This window comes from Passer domesticus, chromosome 1, assembly GCF_036417665.1.
Source record: "Passer domesticus isolate bPasDom1 chromosome 1, bPasDom1.hap1, whole genome shotgun sequence".
NCBI lineage: Eukaryota > Metazoa > Chordata > Aves > Passeriformes > Passeridae > Passer > Passer domesticus.
Window position 1 is genome coordinate 108,286,022 of NC_087474.1, and position 19,948 is coordinate 108,305,969.

The 19,948-nt window shown below is 41.7% G+C and overlaps 1 protein-coding gene and 1 long non-coding RNA gene across 7 annotated transcripts in view; one reads left to right on the top strand and one right to left on the bottom strand.

Moving 5' to 3' along the window:
* LDLRAD4 (low density lipoprotein receptor class A domain containing 4) overlaps positions 1–19,948 on the bottom strand; it is a 283,046-nt gene that overhangs the window by 58,099 nt on the left and 204,999 nt on the right. The gene's annotated exons all lie outside the window — the stretch shown is intronic.
* On the top strand, positions 1,825–19,797 carry LOC135308096 (uncharacterized). Its single transcript, XR_010368627.1, has 3 exons — positions 1,825–3,947; positions 7,691–7,848; positions 10,939–19,797. It is a non-coding gene; the product is annotated as an uncharacterized LOC135308096 (long non-coding RNA).

Below are 19,948 nucleotides of genomic sequence, written 5' to 3' on the forward strand. Positions count from 1 at the left end.
TACAAACAGCCATGTACCCTCCCAGTCTAGTGCTCACACATGTACACTTTTTTATTAAATAACAATTTTTTCTATAGCTTTTCAGAGATGTCCATCACTCTGTTTCTTGTTAGCTACTCAAGAAACAGTGGATCCTCATAAATCCAAAAACATCAGTGCTGAGCTGATGCTCACTGGGCTGACATTTTCTGCTCATTTACAAAAGTCAAAGTCTTCCAAAATCAAAGAATGGATCAGAATGGAACTATGTATGCAGAGATACTGTGTCTATACACAAACATTAAAAAAATCCTAAAATCTGGCTATTTTTAATATTTTGGCAATCACATTTAAAAATACAGCCTATCAGAGATATGTCTCAGTGAAGTGAAGGATCTGTTCTGTAGCTAGGAAGGATTTGTCAAGAAAACAGCCACTGTGGTAAATGCTGAGGAATGTAGCATTCGCAAAACCAGTTCAGCCCCAGGTGTGTTGGCAGGGAGGGATGCCTGGGGCACCACTGAGAGAGGGGCAAAGGCAGGTCCTGGGGGCACATCTGCATCAGGAGTTCTTGGAAGGGATGAGAAGGTGCTCCAGGCAACCTGGTGGGCTGGGACACACCGTGCTGAGCAGGGACTGAAATGGTGAAACGTGATGCCAGCAGACAAGGGGTAAAGAAAATCTGGCAAGCTAGGATAGATACCACTGGCATTTCAGATAGGTGATGTCTGTCCACTCCTCCTTAGCCTTCCCTGTTTGGATTACAGGATGTCTGTCTCCTGCTGACGGAAAATGGGTGGTGAAATCGAGTCCTCACTGCAGGCTCCACAGCTGGGGGCTTTCTCTACCATTTCCCTTCAAGTTCTGTGGGTAGGGGGAGCGTGTAAGTTTAGGCAGCTTTGAGGAAGTGGTTGGAAGCCTTCAAATGGGATGGGATGGGATGGGATGGGATGGGATGGGATGGGATGGGATGGGATGGGATGGGATGGGATGGGATGGGATGGGATGGGATGGGATGGGATGGGATGGGATGGGATGGGATGGTGGGGCAGAGAAAGGGACTAAACACCCGTTTAGTTATGAAATATCTATGTTTTAACCCAATTATTAATTATTAAACAGTACGAGGAATTTGATTCACGCTTATTTAGTGCCAGTAGGTTCAGGCTCGCCCCCACCTCCCTCCCTGATCCGGAAAACTGCTGCACTGCTTCCCGGCTGGATGAGGAGGACGGAGCCCCGGCGGGCCGGGCCGCGGGAGCCCCGCGGTGGCGAGAGCCGCTCCGGGCCGGCGCCGGGGACACCTGCCGGGCACGGGCAGCGCCCCGCAGCCCCGGGCCGGCTTTTTCTGGAAACACGACAGCCGGCCCCGGGGAGCCGGGAAAGGGAGGGGGGACGGGGCTGCCCGGCAGGACGCGAAGGCGCGACGTGGCGACGGTCGCTAAGGGAGTGACAACAGAGCGATCAACAGAGGGGCTGGTGCGCGGGGAGGCGCGGCTGCGAGCGCCCTGCCCGCCGGCCCTGCCCGCCGGCCCCGCACGGAAATAGCAGCGCCCGGCCAACGCGGCCGCCCCTCCGCCGGCAGCCCACCGCGCACGGGCTATTTTTGATCGGCCTGAGCAAGATAAAACTTGAATCGGGGAAGCGCGGCTGATTTACGGCCGCTTCGAGAGCCGCGTGCCGGGCTGCGGACGAGCGAGCCGGCTTCCCAGCCCGCGCAGGAACAGCTCCCGCCGCGCCCGCAGCTGGCTGCGCTTCTGCCCCTCGGCCACGCTTCCGTCCCGCAGCCTGCGTGCCCGCCACGGCCTGCCGACCCTCTTGCGAGAGGTGTCTTGGGCCACAAAACTGGCTGCGGCATTGCCATCCTCCCTCCTGCAGGTCAGCGCTGCGTCCGCTCCCAAAGCTGCTGTGCCGGCTCGAGTCTAAGCCTCTGCACCTGGGCAGTGGGGATGGGCGACTAAACCCAGCTTGCTTAAGCTCATGCTGCCACACCGTACCTTAAAAACAAGGAAGATGTGGAATCCTCTCATGACAAAATTAATGTTCTGAACTGCAGCAAATGCCTCGACAATCAAAGTTATGTTCCAGCAAAGCACTAACAATAATCCCCTACACTGCTGTGGCAAGGCCCTGAGTTGTGTTATACATACTCTTTTTTTTTTCCTAGTTGAAAAGGAGAGGAAAGAATTAGGCTCATTTACTAAGTTCAATAACAGCAAAGGAATGGGTACCTTTAAAAAAAATAACAGTATTTCAATGCAAATATAAATTTATCACAAGCTTCCTGAGGCACACGCAGCATAAAGGCAGTATCACTGCAGAGAAGGTATCTGCTTTCAAGGGGATTTGCATTCTCATTGAATGCTGGACCAGGTCCAGACCAGCCGGAGGATAACCACCCTCTAACCTCCCTGCGGAGACTTACAGAGACGAGACTGAAGCAGTATCATTTCTGACAGAAATCAAATCCTGGCTACTGCACTGCTGGGAACACTACAGACAGGAAATAAAAAAAATAGGGAGGAATTGGAATGAAGACAATTCTGTGAAGCTCATTTAGGTAATACCATGTCAAAGGACCTGATATGGGAACACACTGCATACTTACTGAATGAATGCAGAAGTTAAGCGTCTCCTAGCATAAAATATTATTTTAACAAATGGACATGCAAATGTTAAAGCTGACCAGTTACAGACCATGGGCTCAGTTGCATGCCTAGGTTAACCAAGCTAAATAATACATCTACTCAAATCATACATGAAACCACAAAGAGCATTCAAAAACCACAATTTTGTTCAAATTCTCATCAGTCACAGCACTAACATTTCAGAGGACAGGATAATTCCTAGTGATGTGTCTCCAAAGATTCAAAGACAAGTGACCTTAATGGAAGCTTATGAATATTAGGATATTGCATTACAGGTGCTGGGCACATATTCAGATATTCAGTACCTCCTTCTTGATGTAATGCACCCAGAGACATAGATAAGAAAATCCCAGGACAGACTGATGAGCAGCTTCTAGGTATTCCCTCTCTTGCTGTACTCATTCTGATGTAGTGGTAGAAACCTTTGAGCAGCCACACAGAACAAACTGGATCATAGAAATTGTAAGCAATTTTGGAGTGCCAGCAAAGCACAGGAGGCAGCACAGGAATGGGAGCAAAATGACCGCACAAGGCAGCAACCACTCAGTTCTGCCAATCTGGCCAATAAATGAGTAATCTTCATATATTGTGTTCAGGGTCAGTAAGCTCTAAGACTGTCCCAAAAGAAGAAGCATCTGAATTGTATTAAACCTACAGAGACCCTTAGCTGTGGCTGGACTGTCTGTGAAAATATGTCTAGACTACAAGAAAATGTAACGTTTTAGAATGTCCTAGTTGGCTTATTTAAGCTGTAATACTAGCAACCCAAATTACAGATATGTCGAACCCAAAAGACAGACAAATATAAAACCATTACCAAAACATTATATGCAATTTATTTTTCAACTGATACCTAAATCTGTACTTCTTTAAGCCACAGTTTAAAATACTTCTAATTAGAATATTGGTGTTTTTTTCAGTTTTATAGCATTTGTAGCAGAAATCTTAATATTAGTCTGAAGAATGCATGAACAGAAACAGTCTGTCAGTAAAAGCAACAAGAAGGGCAACAGAGCAAAGCCACAGGAAAAACCCCAAAACATTTTGAAAACCATGGGCACGCTGATAGCAATCAATCAGAGAAGAACTGAGGAATGTGGTGTTTGCACCACCAAAAATTTGTGCCATAGGAAGCCCACAGCATGGATTAGCAGAAGACCTGTGCCCTGACAGGGAGAGGATAGCAGGGAGATTGCACCACACTCTATGTGCCCCTTCTTTTCCTGTTAACCCAAAAGGGAAGATAACTGTAGCCAGGAAGGCACCCACAGCAGGCAAACCCAGGAAACAGCCTGCAAGCTGAGATTCACCTAGGGTGAGGTAAGCAAGAACAAAAGGTGAAAGGATAATAATGTGTTTGATTGCCAAAGGGTAGAGCAGGCCACACAAAAAACAAGGCATCACAGATGCACAAGTCAAGCAACGTGGTGAAAACTTGGTGGGTGTCCTCCATGGACAAAACTGATCCTGGCCAGATCACTTCTTGGGCACACATCCCTTAGCCCCCTTCTTAAAAGCATGGGGGTTGTGAGAGTGGGAATGAAAATGATAAAAAGCAAGTGTGGGACAAACCAGTTTTGTTTAAAACAGATACCACCTTCTCTTTCCATAATGTCTCTCTGAGGGTTTTTTGCATTAATTTTCTTGTTTTAACAAGTAATATGAGCTTCTCAGATAATAATTAAAACTTTAGAGTTGAAACTTGCAGAAAATGGCAGAATACAATAAAATCATAAGAACTAGCAGGCAATATTGCAAACAATTTAACACACTGGCACATAAGAAGGCCAAGTGATGGAGAACCCCACTGCTGTTTATTTTACCTAGTTAATGATTTTTAAAGTACAATTTGTTCTATCAAAGTGTTTAAAGAATGTTTGCTTAAAAATACCTCACTTTCTTCCCTGTTTTTAAATGTCCTCCTGGCACATTTAAATGGGCTCTATGAAAACCTCCATCAGCAGTGCAGTTAGACAAGGTTTGGGGTCTGATTATATGTTAATTATTTGCATAGAGACATTTTCTGAACAGACAGAAGAAGGAATATACAATAATTGTGGCCTGCCTCTAAAAATGGGACAGATTTACTGGAGGGGACAGTACTTATAACATCAAGAGACCTGTCAGTGTCAGTGCTTTGCCATCACATGTCTGTGTGGGTTCTTTCTCTGCCTCCACATCCACAGAAATCTGGGGATGTTTGCCCAGGGAAGGCAGCTCTTCATCTGATACAGAATTCAGGAGCTAATGCAGCTTGCTATTACTTGAGCCAAACATTAGAAAAGGGGAAAAAAAAAAAAAAAAAGGAAAAAAAAAAGAAGAAACAGGGCAATCTTGTAGAAAAATAAAACCTGGAGCTATTCTAGATTAACACTTTCCTCATAGAATTAAAGCTGAGACTTACCTGAAAATAAATTGATTTTTATGCTGAAATTAATTGCTCCCAAAGATTTGGGGGGAGAGGGAAGGTGCAGGGGGTGAGTGTCACATCAATACAGCTACAGCTGGGTAACCACTCTGCTAATGCTGTAGTGCAGATCCTCACACTACAAACTAGCTCTAAGATCTGGTCTCTTGTTTCTGCACAAGAACACTTTGTTCATTTACAGGTGTGAGTCCTACCTAAGTGGTTTACACCAGCACACTTTAATACAGACACCTCTACAGTTGTATGGAAGTTTCTCTGTGATGCTATACCTCTTCCCATATGGGAATACTCTGATAGTGGACAGAGAGAATCAATACTGAAATCAAACTGGTTCACATTATTTTCAAAATAATTTGTTGCTGCTGAATGCCTGCTTCCAAAAGCTGGTAGCTCTTCAAGCACCACTTGCCGTTTTCTGGGATTTATGACTGAAAGAATTAAAACCAAAGAAAACTAAAATAGATCTCCAAAGGATACTAATAACTCCTCCAAGCTCTGCCACATTCTAGATCTTATTATTACAGTAAAATATTCTTAAGGCAATAGCTATGGCTCTCTACATTTAAACATTTTTTTACCAAAATGTAAATTCTAATTCATTACACAAATATCCTATATCGCAAACAACAATCCATGCAAATGTTAACTAGGTGATCATTTGCCCCAGTTGTACATATACTTAAAGAGCAGCGGAAAATTTGGGCTTGTGTAAATGTATGTGCATGCCATTATTTTGCAAACGTAGGACTAATGCCCTGGAAACATTCAAATGTCCAATGGCATCAGTGGGAATTGAGGGATTTCAGCATTTGGCAGAACTGAGCCTTTTCTACACGTGGGTATAAACAGGTTTGCTTGCACATAGAGACATTTTGAATAAAACGCAGCTGGGCAATAATTTTCTATTCATCTGGACACTCTCAGAGATTACATTCCTGATCATAGTTTTAATGTTATAAATTAAGATTTGCTAGTGCCTTTTAAAATAGTTACTTTATTTTCTCGGGATTCTGGATCTAGATCCTTAATGGTTCTTAGCAAATTAAGAAAACACATTTCCAGCCAGTAGACCAATCATAATATTAACTCTCTCACACTCGCCGATAACCTTTAAGGAAGCTTTACTATTTATATCACAGCCATGTGAAAACATCCAAGAAGCACATTAATTAATAGTGATAATAAAAAATAAAGCCTTCAGTCAAGCGTTCCATTCAGTCACTTGTACCCATATATTTTTAAAATGAACAAAATACATTTGCAGTTTGACAGGGAATTATTTTAAGGCCCTGGTATCCCTTAGAATCTCTTCTCACGTCTTTAGATGTCTGCCTCTCGCTTGCGCGGCCTGAAATGTCTAGACATCCAAATTAAGGAGTGACCAATCACTGGCAGACTGATCTCTCTGCGTACAAGGTCAGCACTACAGAGGCACACACGCTCGCACACGCACACATGCTGGCAGCAGGCACCGCGCGGCAGACCTTTATTTGTGCACAGAAATATTGATGTTGCTAAGTGATACGCAGGCAGCCACTGGCCGTAAGTCTTTGTGTTTGTTTGTTTATCGCTGTGACTTCTTTCCCGAGTAAACAATGCAACGGTGTTGCTGAGATGGAAGAACCCGTCTAAATTAAAACAGCTATGGAACATAATTTATTATGTCTTCATGGTATCAACCTATTGCCTTTTTTTTTCCTGATTTTGTTCTGTTAAGTCAGAAGGAAAAAATTTAGGAGGAACTTCAAAGCACGTATGTCCCGAATGGTCCCAATCATCCTCCTTTTCTTCAGTTAACCAATAAAAACAATTTATTTGCAAAGGTCCTTCTGCATCTTAAGTTTGCTGACACCACATTTAAGGAAAATTTTTTATATTAAAATAAAGGCCCTGTATTAAATTCACATGTCTAGTCACTGCAATAAGGGGCAACCTGACAACAGTGTCTCATCATACCACATAATAAGTGTGGATAGACTTTCCTTATCTAAAAATTCAGTGCACTTCCATTCAGTTCAATCCCCTCAAACCAAACACACACATAGAGATTTTTGAGTCATCCCTAATTTGAAAAAACGTATTTTGTGGTACTAAGAGTAGGTTTTTAGAAGCACAGCTGTCCATGACAGGGGTCCTGTTCAGAGTTTTCAAAATAAGTCTTGACTTCAAGGGAGTCAGACTATGGAGAAGTTGGGTTTCCTTCATCATCTGCCCTGGCTGTCTTTCAAAGCTTCTGGGGCACCCTAGCAGTGCTGCAGGCCCCCAAGCTTGTGAGGCCCCTGATCCAGTGGAGCTCCCCAGTGGAAGTGCCCAGGTGAGATCCTGGGGAGCTCTGCAAATGCAGGTGCCAGACTTCACTCACTGTCTGCTAACATGTTGGGAGGGAATTGGCCTGGTCTCCTCCTGGAAGGTTCCACATTCCCAGAAATTTTTACAGTCAACGTGGTAGACCATTAGATTGCAAATCCTTTTTTTTCAACAGAAAAATATTTCACAGAGCTCTGGGACAGCAGTGACGCCACTGAAGCCAGGCCACTCTCCCTTTTACCTACAGCAGTGCTACTGACACCTAGAACTACACAGAACTTATTATTAGGAAAACAGTGAGTGTATTTTGACTTTGATTTTATTTTAGCAGCAAGTTACAAAGATGACTACCAATGGCAACTGGCTGTGGGAAGCACACCTTGAGGAACACTTCAAAACTTCTTACATCCTGCTGGAACAGCAAAAGCCTGCCCAGCAATATAAAGATGAAAATGAGCTGAGAATTAATGTAAAACAGTAATTCAGGTAACCTGGTTTTTGTTTTATTCTAGCTTCCTACAAGTCCTGTAATAAATCACAAGACACCCGTAAACTTCTGGGTTTAATTGTCAGGCACATACCAGTTCCTCCCAGTTTCTCTCTCTCCCAGTAAAGCAACAGCCAGTCTACAAACCCACTTTTCTGTTGAGTGACTACATTTTGGATGTCTTCATATATAACCATACCCAATGCAGTGCTGCTCCAAGCCATCTTCCATTCAGCCACCTAAACCACATACAGCAGCCATCAGTCCAGCAGGCACAGAACATCTCAAGCCCTTTCTCCCTACATCGGTAATTACAGGATGAGTCACCAGTCCTTCTCTGTCCCAGTCTGTCCACCTGTACAATATAAACTGCAACAACACCTTCCAAGCAAAAAGCACTGCTTTAGATCCCATAGATCAAAGAGCAGAAATGTCCCTGTTCTGGACAAAAGCAATTCTTTGCCTTATTCCTCATCTGCTTGCATGGCCAGCACTGGGAGCAGACCATTCCTTCAGGAATCATGAGGTAAGTGTACCAATCCTTATTCACCAATCAATACTTTCCATTAAAACATTATTTCTGAAGATGTGCTCTGGACAAATACTTCAGTTGTGAGGTGACAAAAGAAGAGGGAAACGAGGACATAAATAAAACATATTTTAATCAGAAAAGGTGTATGTTAATTAGAAATGTTCTTTTCTAAGAGACTTCTATTTGTAGGAAGAATGAGATGCTGCAAAGAACAGGCACTACAATGAAGGACTGAAACTACAATATAACCTCTCAGGCAATCAACAAACACTGAAGAGCACATAATCACATATGAACTTATTTATATTGCTCTTCTTCCTCTTTTTTTAAAAAGCATTTTATATCTCACTAAAATTCTAAATGCCCTACTGAAAGCTCACACTTCTGATTTTGTGCAGAGGAGAAAGCTTATTCACAAATAAACCTTTCAGGATGGAAAAGTGACAAGGAAGAAAAGATCAAGTCAGACAAGTATAACTGGAAACTCGGATGTAAAGATTTCAAATATTTCAAAAGATACCTTGATAGGTATATTCCCACCTCATTCCAAGCAAATAAGATTAGCATGTATTACAGAGAATTTTATGCCTCAGTAGAAGGCCCTAATTATATTTCACACTGCTCTGAAGATTCCTGTAATATACACACATCTTTAATGTGGAATTTTATACCCTATTTATAGCATATAGGCTCTTTTTGATATTATTACTTTTCTATGAAAGTTCCTTTGAAGTCGGGTAATTACCTTAAGCGAAATATTTAGCCTGTTGTGAGAACTGAACCATAAGATTTGTGTAGAACAAGTAAGTCATCGTGTAGCTAAATATAAAGGTTTCCGAGCCACAAGTGGGGATGGAAACATTAATTATGAAGACAAAGACAAGCATGCATTTTAGAAGTAATTTAAAGTGAAAGCTGATAAATCTGTATGGTGCTACACCATGCTTCATTCACAGCCCTAAAAACTATTTGAGCTAAGCACTAAAGAGAGAAAGCATTTAATTACTAGTTATTATCCTTACTAAAGCCACAGACCTGGCCAGAGTCAGGCAGTAACTGTGCAGAGCTCAGGAGGAGCTGCTAAGATGGCTAATAATGATCTGCAGAATCTTATCCCAGAAATGGTGCATCCTTAAAGACTTGTAAAACTAAATTCTTCCATACTAGATCAACGTGTGTCTCTTTCTCTGCAAAGCTATGAATTTCCTTAGTGGGATAAATCATAGAATCCAATTATGTATGGCTACCATATATCAATATACAAAGCTATGTCACTTTTGTATTGCATTTGATCTAGGACTGAACCATGACCATTTTTATTTGACAGCAGTGTTTTAAAGAGACACCAGTTTTAGTGAGAAGTCACCAGCAGATTCCCCTTTTCACCTCCTCAGGCACAGTTCCTTGAAAATACCTAAAAGTACAGGGTGTTAAAACACGATGCCATATGGGTTTGCAATTTGTCATGCAAACGTTATCCCTCATAAGCAATGCATAGCATAACACATGAAACCAAAACTTCAAGATGTAACAGAGCCATACATACTGTGCATACACTCACACACACGCACAACACAAAAAACCAGTCAGGCAATGCAGGACCACAAAACCAATCTATTATCATTTTTTACAATGGAAAAAAAATTCACCTAATCTTCTGCATCCAGGCAGGTTTTCCCAATTACATGCATTTCAGTAATCTGATAATTAAAACCACTGTTTCTCTTAAATTTTTTGCCAAAGCAAAAGTCTAGCTTCATATTAAGAATGCTTAATAAAACCAACACACATTAAAAACAGTCAGCAGGGAGTGCTGCAATTAGATGTTTGCACAGTGCTTCCCTCTGTGCCTCCATGCAAATAATTTTCATCTTATATGGACTTTCAGAATCTTCATCATGGTGCTGCAGTGGGAGAGACCTCCCTTTTTTGTTCATGTGAGATGTAAATGTAAGGCCACTGATTGCTTATTACCATTAGTTTATAGAATATAATTACTTGGAAATTGGCTAAAAATATAAAGCTCCCCACTCCATGTGGGATCTTGTTATAGTGTAATTGAAAACACTGATAGTGTGGTTTCATCCCCCAAAACTTAGGGGTGGAGGACTACAACTAAAAAGGGAGATGAGATATGGGTCTGTAAGAATACAAAATGCTGGAAGAAGCATTTAAGATGACAGAAGTATCCACACAGATTATATGAAACATTTTCCTTTGCAGAATATAAAAATGGTATTGAGTATATTCTTCTTGGGAGGGGGTGGTAGGGGAAGGTTTGGACTAATAAGGGAAAGCAGAGGGAAGACAGGCAAAGAATATCCTCTCTATTGAGCTAGTCAGATGCAAAATTCACTCTGATTGCTGTGGGATTCTCTATATAAAACCGAAGTCTACTGAGTCTACAGAATGCTTCGTGTTCACAGCGTAATTCCTTCCATCTGAGCGAACAACGCTCAGCATTTTATAGGAGGCACTCTTCCACAGTGTGAAATTGGCTGCACATAACTTCGTTACAATGTCTGCAATTCTCTGTGTTCGTATTCTTCCTTCCCAGAGTAACCTGCCGAAGGGACTGCAGCACTTACATGAAAGAAACTGAACTCTCAGGAGGAAACTTTAGGAGGGAATAGGAGAAAGGCTGTGAACTGCAGGCTCACAGAAGGGTTGAGGGAAGGAAGGACCTCTGGAGGTCATCTCATCCAACTTGCCCCTGCTCAAGCAGGGCCACCCAGAGCCAATTGCTCACAGCTGTGTCTGGCTTCTTCTAGCCTTGCTCTGGCAAATGAGGGGCTCAGTTTGAGGGGAATAATTGCAGCTGTCTCACCTCACCCCAGGGATGCTACAGGACACAGTCCTTTCCTAAACCATTTCTACAGTGTATCTTTACTGAAAAGTTCAACCTTTCTTTAAAGTCTTCCAGTCAGAGCCTGGCGGAATTTGATGTCAGCTTTTCCGATGCCACAGTCTGACAAAGGAGAATTCCATTTTGTCAGAGCTTTGTTCCCAACTGCCATATCCTAGCCTGTATAATGTCTCTACCGGGAGCGAGTATGCAAACAAACAAAAAAATGCTGCAAAAATATTCAGTGTGAAAGAAAGCCACACCCGCCATCTAGGTCTGTCCAAGTCCATCTTTTCAACGCATTTATATCCTCATGTTGCAGGTTTTTCGGCTTATTAATTGAAAATTTGTCTGTGAGAGTCTCTTGCACGTTCGTTACAGTCTTTATAAAGATATTCCTTGCAAATGCCTTGAGGTCACACTTAAAACCATGGTGTGAACTGTGCCAGACAAGGAATTTGTGAAGGAGCTTCTCCCGGGCCCGTGCGTGCCGTCTGCCTCTCCGCGCGGAGCGGTTCCGAGGGGAGCTGCAACCACAGCAGGGCCTTCCCTGACGCCCGGCAGCCGCCACGTCTGCTCTCGGTCACGGCTGATTCCCACGAGATGCCACGGCACCATTTAATCTGAGTTTAATCTGAGATTTTTAACGATGACTCCTGTACTGACGCAAAAGTCTGCCGGCGCGCTGCCTCGCTGCACATCTCTCACGATTCGCTTCCCTCACGGGGTGTCTGCAATTTTCCCTGGATCAAAACACTGCCGGTCTCTCCCTGCTGACAGCAGAGCACTTGTTTCTTTAGAGCTCTTCTGCAAAACAAAGTTGCAGTAACTTGGAAATAAAGGTAGTTTTAGGTTGTGTGATCTACCTGAAACACCACTCAGGCAGTGAAACATTGAAATGGTAAGGAGTTGAAAGTAAAAGGAAAAAAAAAAGGCAAAAAATGAAGAGTGTGGTTTTGGTTTGCTTTAAGGTTTTTCAGCTTTGATTCTTGTCAGTGCTACTAGTGCTTTGATTTCAATCAGTCTTGAAACAGTCTTGAAATCTTTAGTAAGACATTTAAACTGAAATAGAAAATTAACACTGGCTCATCAGTACAGCCCCTCAGTTACACAAAATCTCCAGTAACAAGTTGGGAAAAGAAGAATACAATGACATTTCTTGTAGCCATGCATGAAGTTGGAGAGAAAAACAACCTTTTGCCAAAAGCTAAGTAAAAATTTCCCCTTCTTTTCACTATGTTTATGGTTTCTACCCCTTTTTCTGCTTGAGACAATATTTCAGCTGGCTGTCTGGGGGCATTCTGCAGAGAATCTCCCACACTGCTGGATGTGTCCCTGCCTGTCCATGGCTGGGGAGAAAACAGTTAAGTTCAGCAGCAAAGTGACAAGAGAGGCAGCAGCCTCCGGCAGCCACGGGAACAACAATTTCTACAGACTAGAGGCTGAAATTTCAGAGGGAAATAATCCCAACTGTCATAGCCAGGTCAGAGAGCAGGGCCCCAATGGCACTGGCTTGAGTTTTAAGGCAAAATGTTACTGGAGACATGTGTGGACCTGACTTTACCATCCTCTGAAGTGCCATAATAATGACATCCACATACCTGCAAGAAGTAATAAAACAAAGCAGGAATTTTGCCTGCACAAAATGTAAACATCAAAACAGATGGCGCAGTTATGTTAATCAGTTAATGTTTGCAGAGTGCTTTGAAGATGCAAAGCTCTGTAAAGGTACTAAATACTTACAGTCTTGTCTAGACATCATCAAGCTCATTTTTAGATTGCAACCTTTCCAGGCCAAACAGAGCCTCTCTCTGTATATGGTTGCACTGCTCCTTCTAGCAGCCTCTAATCTCAGGATATATTTGCAAGAGAGGAATAACAGAGGAACAGCTCCTGGAGATGGAAAACCCAAGCCAACAGCTCCTGCTAAAGCAGCATGAAGCAGCACAGCAGAGGGTAGGGCTCAATATCATCAGGGAATCAGATGGAAGTCAAAATGTACGATACCGGATTTCACCAGAGAAACAGGTAAAGATTGAGGCTGTCACAACACATAATCCCTTAAAAAACATTTTGTCATGATGGTGAGAACTGAATACTTGCACTAACAAGCCCTGATGAGAAAAACCCATATTTGACAGAATAAACTATGTATGTAGACTTAACAGAGCTGTGAGAAGTGCAGAAGCAATCTTCATCACCCATAGTCCAAGTATGGAATTTAACAAAGTGAGTTATGAACAATGAGATCACAGATTTTTTTGAGGTTTGGGAAAAATCCATCCAAACCATTTCAAAACTCACTTTTTATTTGCTCTAAGGAATGTGGAATGCAAATAAAATTAAACTCCAGGGGCTTATTCTGCAATAAGCAAACCTTCTGTGTCAGACTGCCTTGCAACCTAACCCAAACCTTACTATTCTGACATTAAGAAACCACAGATCTCAGAAACGTTTTCCACTCACATTTCCTCATCAGCTCGGACTTTAAATAGGGAAAGAAGTCTGGTGTTACACAAAAGGTGCAGACAGCTGAAACACGCAATCCTTATTCATACCCTAAAAATAGACCCTAACTGACCACCCAGTGCATAACCAGTGCTACTGAGCATGGAATTGAAGCTGGAGATTTCAGTTCAGCTGCCAGCTTGAGGCTAGGTGAGGAGCTGGCATATGGAGCCAGCTTCCAATCCCTCTGACACAGCTCCCTTGACCCATGCTGAAATAAAATTTACAAGATGCACAGAGGAATAGCATCCCTTTCCCCTGAACAGAAGCTCAGCTCTGGTCAGCGGGCTTGGAATCAGGATAGAAAAGACTAAAGGAAGAGAGATGTGTTTGTGTTTAGGAAATTGTTCCTTTTACCCTATAAAATAAAACTTGGGGGTTTTAACCTTTTTGGTTTTTTTTTTTTTAATTTCCAGATTGGGGGGAAAGATGCCTTTATTCTTGTTCGCACTTTTGAACCATTCCTCAAAAATCTACCTTCTTACTGTGCTGGGGGATGATACCAGGGGTCTGCAACTAACTCATATTTCCATAAACAGCTGTATAACAAAGGTCCTGTGCTGTACACTCACTTGAATCCTAATGATAGGTAAGGTTATTCTCCTGCTTCTGAATACTTGCACTAACAAGCCTCTTCATTCAGTTGTTAAACATTAATTTCTAAGCAGAAGAAAAACTTTATTATAATTATAGCTCTTATTTATCAACTTGTTCTCAAATAACTTCTGTCACCTTCCCAAAAAGAAAACTTTAACTGGAAATGGATTAAATTAATCAAAAAACCTTGAGTCCTTTGTACTGGAAGAGCACATTAAAAAGCAATGCCAACACCATACTGACTTCTTTTCTTTCCAGGGAAAGCACTGCCTCTCCCTCTTTGTTTCAAACAGCATGTATATATAATAAGTCAAATTTTCAGTCTCATCTTAACTGGGTTACCAACTTTCCTTGCCCATAATTTTGCATATGCTCAGATAATTATGTCCTGAAATTTGCAAATACAATTACTTGCTGACACACTTTGTTATCTGAATGATAAAGTATTTGATTGTATCCAATGAAAACAATATTAAGATGGGGAAGCAAACGTGTTTTAGCAAACCTAATGCACCAACTTAAGCTTCTGTTGTTTTATGGAAACATGATCCTCTAACAGCATGTCTACACCCTGTAGAGAAGTATTGTCTGGAGACCTTACATTAAAAGCAGGAAAGCCACATCGCTGCATTACCACGTTTGCACTTGCCTGGTGAGAAATACAGCTACCCAAGAACAATCACCTTTTCATTCTTTCAAAACAGAGAAGTTGGCTTGCATAAAAATCATCAAGTTAATAATGACATATAAATGGAGTCACAAAACAACTAACAAAAAGGTGCTGCCAAGTTAAACTAGTTCAGCGTTCATATTGTACCTTGCTATCTGTAGGTTCACTACATGTAATAAAACTTCTTGATTTCTCTCCCTAAGAGAAGATTTGCAAAAAGTGTTAAATAAGAACTGATCAGAAGAGCAACTGTGAAGATACTGGGATACAGTTTAGCAGAACTAAGAGGTTTTTGACTGAGTTTAGTTAGATTTGTCAGTAACTTCTGAAGCTACGTTTATTTCTCATTAGTTCAATTTAGCAGATCTTCTATTATTAAAATTGAATAGGAAATCCTTAAAACTGCACCCTGAGTCTCTGAGAGGGCTGGCCCCCTCTCACCACAGTTTCACAGAGCTCCTGATGGATTTCCTAGTGCTCACCATAAATGCAAACAAGTAACTGGAAAATCCAGATGGGGTTCCACTGTATTTCAAGAACAGTTATGACATAAGACTTTCTTGATACAGAGCTCAGATGTGATGCTGGGGAGATTACACCAACAACTCTTTTTGGTTAGCAATTTACAGGAGAGACTGCAAAGTAGGAGTAAGCAGCCTGTCAATTACATTTCAAGATATTATTAATAAAACCCCAATATTTTTTTTTAATTACCAGTGTACATACAGGCTTTATCAGTAAGATCCTGAAGAAAAAACTTTTCATTAACGATACTATTCTCTGTTTGAACATACTGTCATCAATGGAAAAAACTACTTAGAGCCTGGAGTCATTTGTTTTAGGTCTTGAAAGTGGCACTGAATAAAAACACAGAGAAACACAGTGAGAGATATTTAACAAATTAATATTATATGGAATCAATCAACAGAATGTGAGTTACTACTTCAAACTCTTCAGAAATTGTGGCAGCATTTCTATCAGGAGAGCTTAAATCTTCTTTTTTCTTTAATTGTATCTAGTTTCAAAGCCTTCAGGGATCATATGTTTAAGCTTTTCTTTGCAACCCAGAGAGCTGGAAATTAACCTTTTTAACAGTGAGACCAAAATTCTTAAGCATTTCTACAACCAATAGCCTCGGAAGGCAGGTTTTGAAGAAAATGCAAATCAATGCATGACTACAGAGGAGGACAGTAAGAGTTGGTAACTGTAATCCAGCAAGGACAACGCACCATAAATTGGATATTAACCTCAGCAAGAATCAAACAGCAAAATTTCAGTTAAATCTTGAACAGTGTCAGCCTCCAGCCATAATCCAGAGTGTCAGCACTGTGCTGGCCAAACTGAGTGCATAGTCAGAGGACAGGTAGCCACTGGAAGCCACTCAGAATTTACAGCTGCACTTGACACTAGTTTAATGTACAAGGGTCGAGACTCCTTTGTCACCACAACCCCTCAGTGACTGTACTCAGCCATCCATGTCTAAATGCTCCAGCAGCTCAGGAGGAAGCCCACACTTCATCAGACCCCTTCACAGGACACATCCTACCAGCACTCAGTCCTTGGCCTCCAGAGACAAGCACAACACTTTTCCTTCCCCATGGGCTGCCAAGTGTTGCTCCTAAAACCAACCTGAACTCGTGTTTGTATTCCAGACTTTTGTTCCCACTTCAGCTATGCAGGATCAAAAGGTGTTTACTCCTTTGCCTTAGTAGGTTCTACACCAAGGAGATTTCAGGAAAATGTGCCAAGACCGCCAATCAGGGCTTTCATGTTGTTGTTAGAGCCTAAGGAGGGATGACACAGTGTGTTTACAGCTCACGCGGCTCTGAGCTCTCCAGTTCCCTGGGCAGAAGAAAGACAGTCATGACCACAGTCCCCTGATCGCAGCTTGCATTTTGTTCAAATGTTCAAATCTTTGCAACCTTTCTGCAGTATTCAATGCATTTTGACCAAAAACTGCTCCAGAGTGCAGGCAAAAACAGTTGGGAAATTGTTAAGCCTCTCCCTATGCAGTGAGAATAAAAATAAGAAAATACAGGCTTCATTAAATATAATAAATGTCTAAGAAATTCCTCTTTGAGTTGATACTTTGACTCTACCAACTACATTCACAGGAGACAACTTATTTTGGCATATAGAGACAAAAAAAATTGTGTCAGCTCAAGTTAACATTGTACCACAATTATCAGAAAATTCTATTTTGACCTTTAAAAAATATAGTATTTCCAGCCTTTCACCCACTCTTAATTCTAAGCACTGTACAACAGTTCTTGCAAATTAGACAAATATTTTTATTTTGTAGACAAGGAAACAGGATAAAATATTTAAGTGACTTCTCCAAACCATTACTAGACCTGAAGAAAATTTCAGAAGATCCCATCCTGACCCCATCTAGACCCCTAACTTGCATTATCCACTAATCAACATTCTTGACAGAGTATGTAAGTATTACCTATCACCCCTATAAATGTTTACATTACATCTACAGAATGGCTACATAAGTTGAATAAATTGCAGTTAACTAATCTCTTACTGGGCTGCTTTCCTGTTGGGTCAGCATTACAGTCTAGGTCACCACACAGCTGCAGGAGAACTGTCACAAGGAAGTGGGCAAGAACATGTGGCCGGAGGTAGAGAGCAAGACCAAGTGCAGACAGAGATAAAATTAGACACAGAGAGCAGACAGTGATCTAACAAAGTCCTCTGGTTCAGCCACAGGGTACTGTAGGGGTTTTTTTATTCATACATAAAAACACAGAAATATGGGGCTGAAGAATTCACATATTAACTTGGCCCACCCTCCTAGTCTAAGGTAAGAACAAGCACATGCACATTGCCCGTGGCTGATGGTTGTCTCAGCTGCTCTCTCCTCTTGTGAGGATACTGCATTGAGTAACCCTCAGGTGGCCACTGATGATGTTTTATCATCTCAGTAATAGAAAGATCTGATAGACTTGTAGCCAAAATCAGCTCTGTGGCCCATTAAATTGATTTCTTTGCTTCTTCTGCAAATTATGGCAAGCTATTGATTACTGACACTTAAATACTGACATTTTTATATCAAAGACTTCTGTCCTTTCCAGTCTCCTTTTTTTTTCTCCAATCTTTTCTCTGTGGTTACCTATTTGAAATCTCTTATCATTCAGAACTTGCTCCACTTCAGTTTCGTCTCTTGAAGGGAGGGAACTAAAACCAAATAGAGTATCCCTCTGATGAGTATCAGTACCAAACACAGCAGCCAAAGACTTCCATTGTCTGATAGTTGATTTACCCTTACATGCAACAGTAAACGCTGAGTGAATTCCAACAATATATTTTTATGTGGAGAATAAAATTAAACATGATGCAAGTAAAGTCCCTGCTCTACTTTTGAAACAACATAATTACACACACATTCTCACACACATTATAATCTGGGTAGCTGCCTGTCTGACCTACACATTTCATTTCTTGTTATGTACTTTTATTTATTCAACATTCTTCATTGTTCAGAAACGTTGTGTGCCATGACCTTGTCACTACAGTCAGGAGACTGAGTAGGAACATCCTGGATGAGACAAAAGCTGCACCTGTCATAACTGCAAGGACTGTCCTTTCAGACGTGGCCTCTCCGGCCACTTCAGAGGAAAGAAATTAAAAAAGAGAGCAAGGCTCCCAGCAGCAAGGCTTCCAGTGAACAGAAAAGATGTGGACCAAGTGTCAAAGGTTCACTGCTGCCATGAGCTAACATAAGCAGGTGTTTGGGAGAAGGTCTTTTTACTTTGACAGGGCTTCCCATATTGCACATTGCCAGTGGTCAGAGGGACTTGCATACACAGGTTTTATTGCCAACTTCATATCTTTCTTTCAAAGATGGACCTGAAAGAACTGATAACTGCAAGCTGCTAGAAAAACAGGGACGTGGAGAAGTGTCTGCTTAAAATGGGTACGTGGATTGATCAGCACTGGCTCTAATGCTCTTTGCTTTTTTCCTAATTATTTTTCTGACAAGTTCCTGGAAATACTTGACTGTAGTGGAAAACACCTGCATTTGCACAGTTCAGGACAGGAAAGACTGGATGGACAGCACAAGCTGAAGTCACCAACACTGACTCAAAAGTGGAACCAGAGTCTTCAGTCCCTTTGGTCAGGCCTGAGAAACACCAAAAAATCAGGAAATCAGTTCAAACAAAGCTATTTTTATATCTTAAGAACCTGCAGATCCATTCATATTGATTATCTGAATATTGCAAACTACATGTTTTCTCATGACATGCTACACATGTTGGGCTTCACTCAAATTGCTTCTCATATCTCATCATAGCACAAGCAATCTATAATGTTTTTGCAAATCAAGGCAATGGATTTCCTTTAATTTCAGCCAGAAGCTGTTGAAGCAGACCAATAAACAACAGTGCAGTTCCCACTGAGCTCCAAAAAAAGGCTGTAAATACATTTAACAACCTTCAGCATAAACACATCTTCTGCTTTTAACCCCCACTGAATACCTTTCAGAAAGTATTTTCGTTATGTGTGTATTTGAAGAGAAGAAAGGCTTTAAAGGACACAACTGAAATGCCTCTTTCTCCAATGGACATATCCACACTCCCTGCTGCATCACATCTCCCAGATGAATCAGCAATCCACAAATACCAGCAGCTAACCAACATTCTGAAAATGAATTCAGCAATCAGTCTGATTAATTTAACATTTACGTATTTTAACGTGGAAACTTTAACTTGGGGAATACGTGACAACTGGTGGAAGTCACAGCAGCCTGTAATTGTGTCTTGGTTGGTTGAAGGTATTTCCATACACACTCCCACCGGCAGTACTTACACTAACTCAGGTGTTTGAGTAGCATGTGGTGTTTGGCACCTTGCTGGCTGTGGCACCGAGCTGAGGCTCCAAGGGTCCCCCTCAGGTGGACTCACACCACAGCTAGCCACCACAGCTCTTTGTGCCACC